At 46.1% G+C, this 15450-nt stretch overlaps 1 pseudogene; it reads left to right on the top strand.

Annotated features, from left to right (window-relative positions):
• Positions 1 to 6783: 6783 nt before the first annotated feature.
• Positions 6784 to 14583, top strand: LOC142034872 (solute carrier family 22 member 2-like; annotated as a pseudogene).
• Positions 14584 to 15450: the final 867 nt, after the last annotated feature.

Genomic DNA, 15450 nt, shown 5'->3' with positions numbered 1-15450 from the left:
TGCTACTGACCAGTTTGCTTTCTTCTATGCTGGTTTTTTTTTTTTTCTTCCCTTTCAAATTCACAGGCTTTCTTTGAGCTGTGCTTCTCCTGAAACCTACTTAACTTGCCTCTTCCCACTTATCCAAGGCACGGAGCAGCTCCCGCTCCTGCAGGGCTGCTGGTTCAAAAGTGCAGTGATGCATCCCCCCTGCCCTGGGCCACTCTATGGTCTCAGGAATTCCCTTTAGGCCTTATCATTTGTGTAATAAGTTGGGCGGTTAAGCGTCCTTTGACCATACCAGGAACTCTTGCCTGGCTAAGGCGGGGAGCAGCACTGACTGTACCAAGGACTCCTGTTGCCCGGCAAAGGCGGGGAACGGAAGCAGTATTCGTCATTCCCTGACAGCCTTGGAACCTCCCTTATCTGAATCACAGCTCCTGTGAAAACAGTACCAGTGCTACTGGAATCCCAGTAATTTGCTGATGACTAAAGCCAATCATCTTGCAAACCTATGAACAGCGGTGCTAAGTGAGGTCCTTTGAGCTCTCCTGGACCGCAGCAGGCTGCGACCAGCATCGCCCACTGAGGGGGACGCCTCTCAGACCTCACAAAACCTCCGGTTTGTGAAAATCAGAGGACTGTTGCTAAAAGCTGATGACTGGACCTGGGCTGATACCCTTAGCTCCTTGAGGCTCAAGCCTTCGCCCATTGAAATAAACGCAGAGACATTTGACGTGAATATTTTCACTGAACTTGAGGGGAATTTTTAACAAGTATACCTTTTCTTATCTCTCTCTCTCTTAGTGTCTGTGTGCATATGTATGTGAATTAGCCTGGGTATCCTATAGCAAGTATAGTATAAATATTGCCTTTTCTTTGGTTTCTGTATAAATCATTCTAGTTTGATTCTAACTTGATTTTCTTTGTACGTTTCATCCATGTATTAAGTAATAGAGTGAACCTTGCCATCAAACTTTGTGAAGTCGCACTTTTTATAAATTCCTACTAAATCATTTTTGCTAATACCCTTGATGGTGATTCTTTAAGTGGTCGAAACCACTCATTTTGTGACAAAAATGAGCATCTATATGTGGGAAAGAAGGAGTCAATGTGTTTAAACCACCCCAGGAGTGACTATGCCCAGGCTGAGAATGGTGAAATAGATACCACCTCAGCCCTTGCCAGGTAACTGTGGGTGCAGTTCCCCAGTACATTGTGACAGCGAAACCTACCTTTGCCACTGGCAGAAATGTATGTTATGCTGCAGCCTCAGTCTCCCAGTTCACTCCATCCTCACTTGTTTGTTTATCAAGTCCCTTGTGTAGGATCTAGCCTTGTAATACCTGTTCTGTTTGCACTGCTTGTCTCACGTCAAGTCCTGCTACTCTTAGAGCAGGTATCAGCAGTTCAACTACGCAAAAGAAATAACAAACCTAAGACTTGGACTGCAAGTCCTTTGGCAAAGGGGCTTGTTCTTTCCAGCCATACATGGCTCCTCACCAGGAAGCTGAAGCCCTGGGACCCGTGTGCTCCCCAGTCACCTTGGTGGCTGTGACAGCAGGCTGGGTTGAGACATGAGGAAAACTGCGGACGGGCTGTGCTGGACCTGTCCTGTACCTCCCCAGAGCTGGGAAGACTGGTCTGGCCAGGTCCAGCCTTGGCTCTGGTGCTGGAAGTAGTCACCCCCTCCAGGTGGCTCTGGGAGGAGTTTTGTGAACTAGATGGGTGGGTAGGCAGGGGAAAAATCTCTGACTGGCATTTAAAAAAACCTGTGTGTTTTTCCTGAAGTGCCTAGCACACCCTCCAGGCTCTGTACCGGTAGTTACAGGGCTGCCTGTACTCCTTTGCTCCCCTTGGTAACCTGTTATCGCTGCCCCCTTTGATAAAAGTGGCTGTGCAAACCCCAAGCGCATTTCAAGGTGACCTTGCCATCTCCTTGGGAAGTCAGAGCGAAGCAGCAGGACCCTGGGGACCATGGCACAGGTTCACAACAAGCCAAGCTGCCCTAGGGCCAATTCCTTTTCCCTAGGCAGTGCAAGCATCCCTCATCCCAGCCCAAGCAGCAGCTCACAGAGCACTCTGGCAGCTTGTGGACCCAGATGTCATTGGCACAGCAGCTCAGCAGCGCTCCCACCCTTGGCAAAAGCCATGCCACCTCACAACTGCAGAAATGAAACTTTCAGAGAACAAGCTCCAGCAACATGTCATGCTCTATGCCACGGCAAAAGCTGAGGAGTGAGGGCTGTGCACTGAGCTGTCTTTGTCATCAAGTGAGACGTTCCCAGGTTGCACAATACTAAGTTGTAATTAGTGTTCAATGAGGAAATGAGCTCAAGCTGTGACTTTTGGATCTAGAAGCAAATAATCAAAAACTAGAGGGTTTTGCCAAATATAGTGTGATTATCATCTAAGAAAAATGTGTTAGTAGTATGGGAGCCAACCACAAAGTACACTTTGTTTCTCTCAGTTATAAAATACGTTCTCATGGTGCAAATACATATCAAGTGCAAACACGTGTTGTCTGAAGTAACATGAGCAGCCTAAAAACAAGGTGTGTAGGCTCCCTCTATAGTCAGCTCTTAGATATCTAGACCTCAGTGCTGACCTGAAGAGCTGAGATCCCATGATGCAAAGCACTGGTGTATCACAGACTCTTTGGCAGTCCAAATTTGCTTAAACATTTTTTGACGGGCACCTTTCTCCCAGCAGGATTCACGTGAGATCAGGTGCTCTCTGGCCACCTGCAGTCAGCCCCACCATGAGCTCAGCACTTTATGCCCTGGTTAATTTGTCAGAGATGTCCCTATGTGTCAACACCTTGTCCAGACTAGCTGTGTACTGTGGGCTGCTCCAACTGCTATTAACAGCTCTTGAGTGCACAGATCTGCTATTAACCACCACTGTAGGCTCCTGCTATATATGTGGACATGCATCTGGAGGTACCCGTCCTTCTCCATTGACTGGACAGGCCTGGAGAACAGATGTAGACAGCTAGCTCAGTCTAGATGCTTGGCTTTTACATGGCTGACATTAGCCCTACCAAAAGCTACAAGACAGCTGGTCTCCCCATCACCACAAGGAGGACGTCCTGCTTCTTCCCTCTCTTTTCCAGCTTCCCTCTCCCAGCCATGCGGTCCTGTCCCTTCCTTCATGCTGATTCTTCTTCATCCCTTCACTGAGCCCCAGCAACCGACTACTGCAGGAGAAATCTACTCAGATATTTGCTAGGATCAGCCTCTGCCTACTTAGCAAGTTGACTCAATTTATGGAGTACAGGACCAACAGGTGCCAGAACAGGCTGTAGGAAAGAGAGTGGGGAGCAGGACCTTCACACCAAGAAACTGGACTGGCTCAGCCTGTCTCATGCACCTGCACCCCAATGCACAGGCAGTGCACCCCAGTGGGAGCCCAACTTGCTGGTTTTTGGATGTACCCAGTGATTCTCCATCACATTCCTCTGAACCCAGTATGTCCTGCTCAGGTTCATGGCAGAACATGATTATGGCAGATGGCATCATGCTCAAAGGCCCCTGTATAACATCTATGCTCTTGTTATACTCACAGGAAACAGAGCTATGATAAGGTCCAAACACATAGGGAAGCACCTAACCAAAACCTTTACTAAACGGCATGGATGAAAGAATGACTCGCTAGAAGGAAATCAATGCAGAAATATTTACTCAGGCAAGAAGGCTTGTAGGAACCTGAATGGAAATGTCTGTCTGAGGCACCTCTAGTAAATCATTTTAGCCTAAACTCTCAAAGACCTGAAAAACAGTATCTCTGAAGAGCTAGCCTGTTAGATCTCTCTGCCTCAATTCCTTGGTCTTCAGGAGTGATTTCATGAGAAGATACTTTCAGATCTTTGAATCAGGGCTATTGTTTGACAGCCAAAAGTTATATATACTATCATTATGGGTATGCATTGTTTTTATGGATGGGTTAGATCTGTCTTGCATCTGTAATTTTTTTACAGCAGTGTTTTAGGCTTCACTTTGTTCACCTTTGACCCAACCCTGTAAGCATACATCGGAAGGTCAGAGTACAGGAACATTATCCCAGCTTTTAGAAGGCTGACATGTTTTAAAGCAGGCATGGTAATGCTTCACTACTGTAAACTGAAGGGATTACTGATTATATGCAGTAAACCTGTCACAGCCGACACTGTTTCACGAACCTGCCACTGCAGGGCAATATGGGTCTTCTGTCGGAGGCAGAGATGCCTTCTGCTAACAGAGGCACTCCAGCTTCGTTTACTTTGCTCCCCTGGCTGCCTAATGCATTATATGCTGACTGATATCGTGCTGCATCTGTGCTAATAAATAAAATGGGCAGGCTCGTTTTTTTTATTGCTGGAGGCATGGGGCATGGCATGGCTTACATCTGTATACACCATCCCCAGTCAGGGTGATCTTTCCTGTCCTGCCTACCAGAAACAGCCTGTCCGGCATCACCACCCCAAACCTGCCTGGGTGTTGTGAGGACTGTTCTAACAGGAATCAGGCAAAACAGTACTGGGGAGGGTGGTAAAGATTAAGCAGTATGGGTATGGGACAGTGCTTGAGCCCATACACAGTCCCATTTAGTTTCTCAGTGCAGATGTCACCCTGGCGAGCTGTCACACTGCCTCCATTCACGTGTGCTCAGATCCACCAGCAGAACTGCAGGCATGCTTACTCCCTGCTCTGTCCCCAGTGAAATGGAAAAAACCCCCAAACCCTGCTGCAAAACATCTTAAAGAGATCACACGAATGCCCTCAGGTGTGTCCAGGTGACAAGAGTCACATGCCCTTACCTTGGTGGGATGGATCATTCAGTTCCCCGAAGACTGGTGTCACCATACACAGGAGGGAGGCTTGTCAGGATGTTCGAGGGCAGCTCAGATGTCAATAACAAAAACCTCTGGGCATCACGCAGTATGTGAAGCTACTCAGTGGTCGCTCCCACTTTAAGACAATATTTTGCTTACTGGCAATACAAGAGCATACTCAAGTGACACTGGAGGTTTTCTGAAAGAAATAACATCAATTTGCCTCAAGAGCAGAGATACAACTTTCTGCTAGCATAACTGGCGTAGGAACCCAGTACTTGCATCGGTCTTCCTTCTCACTCTCCCCACCATGAAACTACACTAGGCAGAATCCGAAAAGGGAGTAAAGCAGATTCTTGTTTTCTTTAATTCAGTTTTGACTGACCCAGGTTTTAGCTGTTAACAAATGCATCAAATATGTGCTCTGCTGAGTAGTCTGTGTGGAGGTGGGTGCAAGGTTTAAAAGCTGCTAGTGCAGTGAGCTCCTTGAACATTAACAGGGGGAATAGCCCATTCCCTGCTTCTGATGTAAACCAGACCTGAACAGAGATAGGTAAACAGTTTAGTTGTAAATGGTCAAAGATCTGGTCTTTTCTTAGCTGAAAGATGTTTATTGCAAAGTAGTAGTCCCATTTGTGATTCGTGACAGTTCCTGGGTGTGCCAGTTGTTGTAACTCAACGGGGCTTGTTATTAATAGCCCTTTAAAATATCATGTTACTTATCACCTCTGTTTTCCTCCAATGTTCGTCATTTAGTTTTGTGCTTCATGAAACTCAGAGAGGTCACCGAGTGGTCCTCAGTGAGAAATTAACTCAGTGACAGCAGCTTGCTCAGGGTTTCCCTTCAGAAGCACTAAAGAAGCTACAAAGTCATTACAGTCTGGCTTAGAAAGAGGGGTAATAAAACCTGTCCGCAGAAAATTTGCAGGCAGAAATCTTTGCTCATAGATGTGTTTTGTCCAAATCCACACTTTTGATGTTCAGCTGCACTGAACAGCTTCCAGTCCTCCATCATTGCTTACATTATTTGACACAAGCTAATTGTTCACAGGGCAGGCAAATGGGCAACAACATGAAAGGACCTTATGCAACCATGGCCGTGGGAAGGCAATATAAATCATCCCCCTCAGTAAAAGAGGCTGAGGATGTCTCCATTGCTTAAGCACACATTTACATATTAGCATTGCCCAATAAATTCACACGAAGGAGCGGGCTGTAAAGTGTTTGCGAGATGGGGCCATGGTTTATGGCAGCCTTTGCCCGCCACCTCCACAGGGTGCAGGGCAGGGGGCAGAGGGCAGGGTGGGCACGCGAGGGCGGGTGACGGGTCTCGGGGACACTCTCAGGGGTGCAGGGCAGCCACGTGTGAACCCCTGCAAATTCAGTCTGGGCACCTCTGACCCAGAAGTGCCAACTTGTACTGCGGCGGCTGGTCTGTTTCCTATTTGGGGCACAACACTATTCTTTAGCTATTAGGTACCTAAAAGAAATCTGCCCTGTTGTGTCGTCTCTACGTTGTCTTCTTGTATACCCCCAAAGCAGCAAACAAGTGGTCATCTGTTTCCAGTGTAATTTTGAGTATAAAGTTCTTCAGTTTTCTATACACAAGGGAGAGGACAACATTTCTTTCATATTTATGGCCTCTGAAAATACCGGACAAAGGAATTATCACCTACCCCATACCGTGCACTGACAGACTCTCAGTGACAGACTAAAAGGGTCTTAATCTAAGACATAGCTCTCGTGTTTCAAACATGTCATATACAAAACAAAATACCAACAGAGGCCAAAACAAGAGAGTCAAAGTTTGTTTAGAAATAGCATTTGAGAAACAAAGGTGGTGATGCATGGCTTGACAATTGACGAAGTTAATTAATTATTTGTTTGTGCGTTTTGAGCGAACACTTTAGCTGTTATTTGAGCATGCAGAGAAGGACAAAGCCCTGGAAAGTAGCTGAGTAAGAAATTTTAATGAGTTGCAACATATGAAGATGCCAACCCTGGATGACATTTTAGAGCAGATCTGAGAGTTTGAATTCTTGCAGAAACAAGCCCTCTTACGCCTGCTTTCTGCTACCTGTGCTCCCATTTACGTGGGGATTTTTTTTTTGCTGGGATTCACCCCTGACTATCGCTGCTTCAGTCCTGGGGTGGCCGAGCTGAGCCAGCGGTGTGGCTGGAGCCTGGAGGAGCAGTTGAATCATTCTGTTCCTGAGTGGGGCGGCCACGGGTCCAGTTTTGGCAGCCTCTGGAGGTACAGGTGGACTGGAATGCAAAGGGCATCAGCTGCACCGACCCCCTCAGCAGCCTTGTGGGCAACTGGAGCAGTGTCCCCCTTGGTCCCTGCTGGGACTATGACTCCCTGGGGACCTCTCTTGTGACTGAGGTAAGACACAGTTTGTCCGGCAAAATCACTCTTGCCTGCACAACTCGAAGCTAGAAGATGCTAAATTGGTAAAGTCTGCTTTTGGTGCACAGCCTGAGCCTGACTGCTAGTGACTATCAGGACTTGCTAGGGGCTTAGAGCAAAGATTTATACAGATAAATAATGGGAAATGATTGCTTTTCCTTGAGGATAATGCTGCAAGCTTGTCATCAATCAGACAATGGCTATTCTCATAATTCAGTATTTCAGTCACCAAATTGAGGGTAGCACCCCATAGCCCAAACTGAGGAATTGCACATATGGGTGATAATCCAAACAGATACTCATGTACAATGAAGAAGAAGTAGAAGATGGAGGTAAATTTGTCAGATAACAAGTTAGCAACAAAAGCATTCTTTTCTTCCAACTTACACTATCTAAACCAGATAGTTTCGAAAGTGAAAAACTGTGCAAACCAGTACTGTCTAAAAGTCATGTAGAGGCCTGAAGCATAGGAAGGACCTCAAGAGAGATTTCTTCTTCTTCTCTTCCAGTTCCAAATCTGTATTAACTATACCTAAACCATGCCTAGCAGGTATTTCTGTAACCTGTTCTTAAAAAACTACAACGCTGGATACTTCACAGCTTCCTCGGGCAGGTTATTCATATTCCCTTGCTTCGCTATCATCACCATTACAAAGCAACTCCACCTCACGGTCCCTTGGGACAGATGGGTTGGGGCAGCGAAGAGCACTCCCAGCCATCCTCTGCATCGGTTGAGCCAGGGAAACCGATCATCTGAGCTGTTTGGTACCACCCCAGCAAACTTGTCCAGGTTAGAAAGAGATTAAATAAGCAGCCAAAGACATTCATGCTGCTTCAGGTTACACCTGAATGAGTATTTCCAGCTATAGCGAAGTTAACACCAGTTTGCCCTCCTCCCCTCGCTGGGTGCAGGTTGGTAACCTGTTAATTGTAAATCAAAAGCAAGTTAGAGAGTACCGGTTCACTGCAGTGAAAAGTCAACCAAATCCTGGGCGTTTTGCCAGTGCTAATGAGGAGCAGGACAGCCGTCTCTTGGCTCATAGCAGATCTGCCACCTCTCACGCCCTGCACTGATTTCACACAGCGAGATAATACACAGTTAGAGAGAGACCTTGGCATCTGGGAAGGAAACGATTTTCCAAGTATCCTCCAAATTTCAAGCAGATGGATGGGGAGGAGAGGGTGAGATTTTTCTGAACTTTTTAATTTGTTCATTCGAAGTTTCTCTCCCTTTCTCACTCTCCCTATGTGTCATTGTGCAATCATTTTCCAGGGTGTAACTTTTCCACAAGATTTGGGCAAATCTGGACAAGATGTATCGCAGATGTCAGTTTAAGAGGTTAGAGGGTTTCTTTTCTGGACCCTGCTTTCTAGTTGTGTCTCATTGGCTTCCTTCCTCCTCAAACAGCCCTGGTTTGTGTTGAATGTTCCTGCACTTCTCACTGTGGTTGCCCTTGCAGTTTAACCTGGTGTGTGGGGACTCCTGGAAGGTGGACCTCTTCCAGTCATGTGTGAATGCTGGGTTTTTTCTTTGCTCCCTGAGCGTTGGCTACACAGCAGATAGGTGTGTAGTATGTAGACAGGTGTGAGATTAACTGTTTCTTCTGGTTACCTGCTTGCTGCATGTTGCTGAACAACGTTCACGATTCAAAGAGGAAATGAATGCAATTAAAACTTGATTCAAAAGGCCCATGTGTCACTTACAAAGGGGTGGATGGTGGTTCCTAAGCCCCTGCTTTCAAAGGCAGTTGTGACCCAAGGAGTCCATGGAAATACCATGGTGTTGCTCCACTTTTGCAGCCTCTCAGTGGCTCCATGAGGAACTTGTATATTCACAAGTGAAGAGACTTTGTTTTCTTTCACAGTGGCAAACTGCAATGCGAGCTCAAGAGTTTGAGATGAAATTTTAACTCACACACCAAGAACTATTTGCCCATCTTTGTGATAAATTTGTTTCACATTAATTTTAACAGTGTCCAGATGGCCATAAATCACTTTCAAAATTGGACAGGTTTTCTCAGATACAGAAATAGAAGTTGCTCCTTCCTAAATTTTCTTCAGTCCCTCTTTTTCTCATTTGGCTTTGTATGTAGCTGGATCTAGACATTATTATCCCTCATCTCCTCTTTTCCATCACAAATATCATTGTGCCATGTATCTTCCCAGTGGTTTGGGGTTTTTTTTAGGTTAGACTCTGAACAAATTTAATGCTTTGTAGCTGACCTTCCTGGGCATGTTTACCAAATTTTTCAGTAAAATGGCAAGAAAGGATGAGACTGGAATTTGAAGAGGTGAAGGTAACATGGGGTGAACAATCCTTCTGTAGAGTCAGTCTGTCTTGCATAAATGTGTTTTTTTCTTGGTATTCTGAGAGCACAATGAGCAATAGCCTTTTCCTCCCATGCTGATCAGGCCCCCCAATCATCTCTGTTGGATGGATATTGCCACCGTTCCTTTCTTTTCACTTTCCCCCTCCTCCAAGGGGAAGGTCTACAGGAAGGGGCACAGCCGTCCCCCACAGTGATTCTGCAGTGTCACAAAATAAGGATGGGACTGTGTTTGTCTCGCTGGTCGCTGCTCCCGTTTCATTACAGGCAAACACATCATCAGTTAGGTTGTGCACACCACCTTTGTGGGGAAAGCGGCCACCACAGTCCTAGCTAACCCCAACCTGTCCCTCCACACGGACAAACCTGCTTGTGAAGAAGCTCAGATTGGACAGACTGCTTTCCAGTCCTCAGTAAACCATTATCTTACTGCCAGTGAACCAGACCATGGTCTTTTTATGCTTTCTGCTCAAACAGATTTTGCATCAGAAGACAGTGATTTATCAAAGTAACTCTTTCTGGCCGTATCTTGCATGTGGCTACACCTTTGGCAAAAACCTCTCTGAGGTAAAAGACATCAAATGGCTACAGCAGTACCGCAAAGATCCTACATTCAGTCTTCAGTCCTGGGCTGGAGTCCCCTGTTTGATATGAAGGACACAGGTTGATACATTTATGCCAATTTTTGTGTTTCTTCACATGCATTTTGAAAGATGTTGGTTTCTTTTTTGCATCGGAAACATATGTCAGCCCCCCATTCTCTCTTTACCTTAAACCCAATTTCTTGTTTTCTGGCCAATCTTCTAGTAAATTTGAAAGTATTCCATCCTTTTTCCCACAACTGATGCTCAGATAATGTTGCACAGCTTATGGAAGCAAAGGAGGGGGTATGTAGCAGCTGCTCATCCAGGCCTGACAGGACATGAAACAGCAGTGAGCAGATCCTGTGATCATCAGAGGCACCACTCTTCAGATCACCTTTTCAGCACAGAGGTGGATTAAGCAATCATGTTCACTAGCAAAGGCATTTCTTGGCAGCATATGGCTGTGCGAGCCAATAGAAACCGGAGCTCCCAAAGCCACAGCCAGTTATATCTTAAATGCTCTCTCTCTGTGTCAAAATACTGAAGGATCTTTTTACCAAGGCTTATTATCAAGCAAAAGTATGAAAAGACAGGAGGGAGTAGGGTATCATTGCTGCTAAGATAAAGCACATGCATGTCATAGCAACGAGAGGTTTTCTACTGCTCTGCTCACTGCCATCCTGCCCCAGTTCACTGCCGTCCCTGCACTGCAAGAACCCGAGAGCGATACAAAATCTCATCCTGTGGTGGGTTGACCCTGGCTGGAGGCCAGGTGCCCACCAAAGCTGCTCTATCACTCACCCCCTCAGCTGGACAGGGGAGAGAAAACATAACGAAAGGTTCATGAGTCGAGATAAGGACAGGGAGAGATCATTCACCAATTACCATCATGGGCAAAACAGACTTGAATTGGGGAAAATTAATTTATTACCAATCAAATCAGAGTAGGGTAAGGAGAAATAAAAGCAAATCTTAAAACACCTTCCCCCCACTGCTCCCTTCTTCCTGGGCACAGCTCTACTCCCAATTGATGGCCTTAGTCTCGGCCAGCGGCGTGTCTGTCTTGGACCTGTCTGGCATTGGCTCCGTCAGAAATCATAGGGGAAGCTTCCAGCAGCTTCTCACAGAAGCCACCACTGTAACCAACCCACTGCCAAAACTTTGCCATGCAGACCCATTATACATACCCAGAGAGTGTTGAGCTTAGGGCAAAAACAAACCCAGAAGCCTCAAATTTAGTAGAGGGAATGGAAAAAAGGCCCATGAATTCTCTGTTTACTGGATTTGAGATGATAGCCATCCTCTTCTCATCAGACAGCCTGAGCACAGCTGGAGTGCTAGTTTTCCCACGCATGAGATTGCTGCAACCTGCTGTACTCAGGACAACTCCTGCAAACGTTTCAGGTGCTTCAGGGGAGATTTCATAAGCTCTTTCTAAATGTGCTTCTCTCTGAGGGATTAGACCTACTCATTTGTTTGATCGGTCTCTGGGCACACATCCAGGCACTGACTTTGACATTCAAGAGTCATAGGCATCTTGGAAATGGCACCTCTGTGTCCCTAGAGAGCTCCCAAGGTCAGTGCTAACATGCAGCATCACACCTCTGCCATTCAGACCTGGGGCACTGGGAAAGGACCTTTGCGGGAGAGGGCTCCTCTCGTGGTCCGATGAGCCTCTCTTGGGCTGGACTTTAAGGCAGGTCAAAAATGTCTGTATCTCAGGCTTATGACAGGAGGAAAGTTTGAGCGATGGGATCTGCTGATGTTATTGTGGAGAACAGAAGACATTTCTTTTGGCTGGCATTTATTATCGTGCTATTTTTGTTAGTGGGCATTGAATAATTTAATGGGTTTTATAAATCATACTTCTAACTGAATATCTATCTCTGTCAGCTAGAAAACTAATGCCTTTCCAGTGTTCCAGTAAGCTTGTTTCTTTTGGAAACAATTTATTTCTGACTATCAGTGAGTCACGGTGATACAGGGAATGACAAACAGGGATGTACAAAACCCTCTTCAAGAAGAGCTCAATAGTCAGCCAAGGTTGATGAGAAAGTAGGTAAAGATCACAGTTCTTAAACAAGATCTCCATTAAAAAGCTATTGCAGCTTTGAAAGATGGGCTGAGGAGCCGTATCAGAGCATTTTTTAAACTCATTAGCTAAGTCATTAACCAGAAGTGAGCAACGACCTGAAAATGCAGGACAGGGCAGTCCCCTGAGCTTCCACTGAGATGAAAAATTTTGCAAAGGGAAGAGCAGATACAGACTCCTACTCAAAATAAACAGAAAAGAGGGGAAGAGGGACCATCTCTAGTCTCTTCAAATCCTTTGGTTTGCCACCCTACCCTCCCGGCAGCCGAGCTCCTTTCTTCTCTTTTCTTCTTTCCCTCTGCAGGTTTGGCTGCAAACTCTGTCTCCTGGTCACAGTCCCCGTCAATGGGGTCTTGGGGTTCTCATGGCCTTTCCCCCGAGCTACACGTGGACAATGATCTTCTATCCGATACAGGGGCTGGTCAGCAAGGGGGGGAGCTGGCTGACAGGCTACGTCCTCAGTTACACCAGCCTGCAATTACACTTTCTGGGCAGGAACACCCTGTTCAGCAGCAGGGCTGACCCCCGCTGGTGCCATTTGATTTTTAAGGAACTGTGTGTAACAAGAGCAGACAGTGACACTGTGCTATTTACTGCCAAACTGCACCTCTTTGCTTAAATGCAGGTGTTTATGACTCAACCTTGCACCAGCTCATAGACATAAATGGAGTAATTAGGAGGCAGCTCTGAAAACTAGGGAGTGTTCATACCTAGAGAGGCATGTGCCAAAATGAAGAATAAGGTCTAGAGACAAGAACTAATTGAAAACAGTGCAAAGATGTATGCTACTTTTCTGGGAGAGGCAGCAAGTGGGTGCTGGGGGAGATAACACTTGTGTTCCAAAGCCTTGGTACCAAAATGATGTTTTCTGTGCTGTTTCACATGCTTGGTGGGTAGGGAGGCTCTGTTCCCAAGCTCTATGGGAGGAGGGAGATGGAGGCAAGCAAGTACCAGCTGTCTATTTTATTTTCCCACTTAGTTGTTAGCTAGATGGAGCGGGATGAAGAAAGCAATGTTTGCCCTGTGTTAATGGGTGAGGGCCTGACACCCTTGAAGGCAGGGACCCCAGCTGACCATCAGACGAGGAAGGGTCAGGACTTGTCCTGTGATTTACACCGGGGACCCAGACCTGCTCTGCATTCCCAGCCAAACCCACACCCGCACAGCGCACGAGAGCACAGCTACGCACTGGGGCTCCACGTGGTTTTAGCTGGCAGGCGTTACGTACCTCCGGCTCTCCAAACCAATTTATTTTCGCTCATGTGACTTCTCTTTGCAGTTGTAGAGTCTGTTGGCTCAAACTACAGGAGGGCAGCAGGCATCACTTACCGGCTTGCCGTCAGCCTGGGACTCCTCGTCCTCACCACCCTGGCTTATGCTCTTCCACAACGGAGGTGGCTCCAGCTCGTGGTCACACTGCCCAATTTCTTCTTCTGCTCTACTATTGGTAAGTGCCAGCTCTTACAGCTCCCAGCAACACCGAGCCTAAAACTGGGGCCCATAACTGGGAGTTGAAGCTTCTCTGTAGGGCTTGGCCGTAGGATTTTGAAGACAACATCAGATCAGGTCTGGCATTTTTCTGTTCTGTTCCGCCTGCCCAAAGGTTTAGTCTGAATCACCTAAGAGTAAGGGACTACCTGCAACATGTCGTAGCACTTCTGTGCTTGGAGTCCTTGCCACCCATCACAAACTACTAAGTTGTTATTTCTTGAACAGTACTTGATCTACTGTGAGAAGTGACTTTTTCTAATCATTGATTAAAATTGCTTTCTTTTTAATGCAGTCAACAGACTTCTGTTGACTATTTGCAAAAAAATTGGCTGATAATGCTCCTTAGAAAATTCCATAACCAGATCAGGAAACAGATTTGGGATGGGGTTTTTATTTGGGTTTTTTTGGAAAGTTTATTTTTAACATGGAGAAGCTGAAGGATCAGGTTTACAGCTGTTCTCTTTTATATCTACAGACTATTAGCCATTTCTAAAACATGTGAACAGAATTTATCTCAGACTAATGTTTCCAAATGATAATAAACTGGTTTTAGCCTTAAAAAAAAAAGGGGGGGGGGATATGTTGTCATTCAAGTGGAGCACAAATTAGAGTGCAATTGCTGACAGACACAGCTACCAGTAAGTTCAATACCACCCTTGGATATTCAATACACCATGGGATCCTAGCCTGAGAAACTCAGTTCTATTTTCATTTTTTATGTACCAGTAATGTGCATTTTCCTTCCCTGTAGCTGTCATGCTTAGATGTGTTGCAGGTGTCTGCCCAAGTCCCCCAGCTGGCTCATAGCGCAAAAGCAAAATGACAAAGTTATGGAAATTATTAAGCACATTGCCAGGGGAAATAAGAAGCTACCATTCTCTTTCTAGGTGACTACACTGCATTTGCTGCATATATGCAAACCTTGGGGCAAATAATGTTATGAGTTTAGGATTGTTTGGGGTTTAGAGTAGGGAGCAGCTTGCGACCAAAAGCACTGCAGTTCCCTAAAGGAAATGCAAGTGAGTTTTCTTCTCTTTGACTGCCCAGGACCCTCACAGAGCATATTTGGGAAAAGAAGCTTGCAAAAATAGCCAGCAGACAAGAAAAATTCTTCCTTTAAGTAATATCAATCAACAGTAAACTCCCCAAATGTCATGACTGAAAATTCCAGAACATCCTTATTCATTATTTTTTTAAATGCTGCTTTATGCCATGCAACAGCCTCATAGACATGGCTGCACAGATATGAAAACTGTCTATATAAATTTTCATGTTTCCTTTCCCCAAAACATCTGGAGGAGTTATTTTGCCCTCACTTAACTGGCACATGAAAGCCCTCATCCTCCCATTAATCCAGAGGAAAATATTCATTGCAGTGCTCACCACCCTCTCCCCTGCCCACTGTACTCTCTTGTCTCTCAGTCACTTGTGCTCCCAGAGCGAAAAGGTCTCCCCTCAGCCTCCTTTTCTCCAGACTAAACAGCCCCAGTTCCCTCAGTTGCTCCTCGTAAGACTTGTGCTCTAGACCCTTCAGCAACTTTGTTGTCCTTCTCTGGACATGCTCCAGCACTTCAAGGACCCATTTTGCCCCGGATCTGCCTTTTTTGGGACAGGGAGGTAGAAGGGAGCTGGCGGAGCAGCCATAGCAAGCCCAGCCCTTGACCCCACACGCAGGGGATGAGCCAGGCCAACGTGATCTTTTCCCCATTGCACTCTTCCAGCTGCCAGCAGTCTGTGGCTTGGGGACTTCCAAA

This window comes from Buteo buteo, chromosome 9 (assembly GCF_964188355.1).
Source record: "Buteo buteo chromosome 9, bButBut1.hap1.1, whole genome shotgun sequence".
NCBI classification, from domain to species: Eukaryota; Metazoa; Chordata; class Aves; order Accipitriformes; family Accipitridae; genus Buteo; species Buteo buteo.
The sequence above is the reverse complement of the archived record's forward strand: the minus strand, read 5'-3'. Positions and strand labels throughout refer to the sequence as shown.